The sequence below is a fragment of the Octopus bimaculoides genome, chromosome 8, assembly GCF_001194135.2.
Source record: "Octopus bimaculoides isolate UCB-OBI-ISO-001 chromosome 8, ASM119413v2, whole genome shotgun sequence".
NCBI lineage: Eukaryota > Metazoa > Mollusca > Cephalopoda > Octopoda > Octopodidae > Octopus > Octopus bimaculoides.
The window spans coordinates 39411653-39412574 of record NC_068988.1 but is presented as its reverse complement, the minus strand read 5'-3'; positions in this window follow the sequence as shown (position 1 = coordinate 39412574).

Sequence of the window (922 nt, the reverse complement as noted above, 5' to 3'; positions counted from 1 at the left end):
AGAAAGAAAGAAGAAAATAAAGGGGTTTTAATATAGCTTCTGTTACCTTGGTTTCTTTTTTGCGTCACGTGCATGGTTTTGGGCTTGTAACGGTCAGTTTTGGAATCAGTGTATTCATAAGTTTTTCCGTGAACGGATCTAATTCTGATGAACTTATAATTCTGATGACGTCTTATTCTTTCTGGTGGACAAGTTTGGCGTTCTGCCTAGTTGACTTCTCTGTAGTGTTCATTCTGTTGCATGTATTTGGCCCAGAATCCTCAATGACGTTTTTGTGGTAGACACTGACATACACATGCTCGACTTGAGCATGAGTGTTACATTAACCTCACTGGTGTGAGACAGCCTGCAACTAGTTGGTTGATTCTCTTAAAGGGTCAGTCAGCTTGTTTTATCTGCTGAATATGCGCGTGCGTGCGTGTGTGTATGTATGTGCTTTGCATCATCCTATATTATTTTACATTGTATTGTATTTTATTACAAAATATTATATACACAAATACCTATTCAATTGACATATATACTTTTTTACTTTTACATTCACCCAAATAAACATGCGCACCCACGCACATTAGCATACAGAGAGAGGGAGTGAAAGATAGAGAGATAAAGAGAGTGAGAGAAAGCCTTTTCTGAAAGCTGTGAGTATAAAATTGGCTGTTCATATTTATTTCCCATGTTGTAAAAGTTTTAGAAAATCAGTCTTGCTCATACACGCTAGGATGGATGCTTAAACAAAAAATCCCATCTAAATTAGGAGTGTATAAACATATGTTTAGTACTTTTTCTTTTCTCCCTTTTCTGTCTTTTTTCTCGCTTTTTCTTTCCCTCTCTCTCTCTCTCTCAATATCATCCCACCTATATACGTGTGTATGTATGTAAATATGTATGTATGTATGTATGTATGTATGTATATATATAT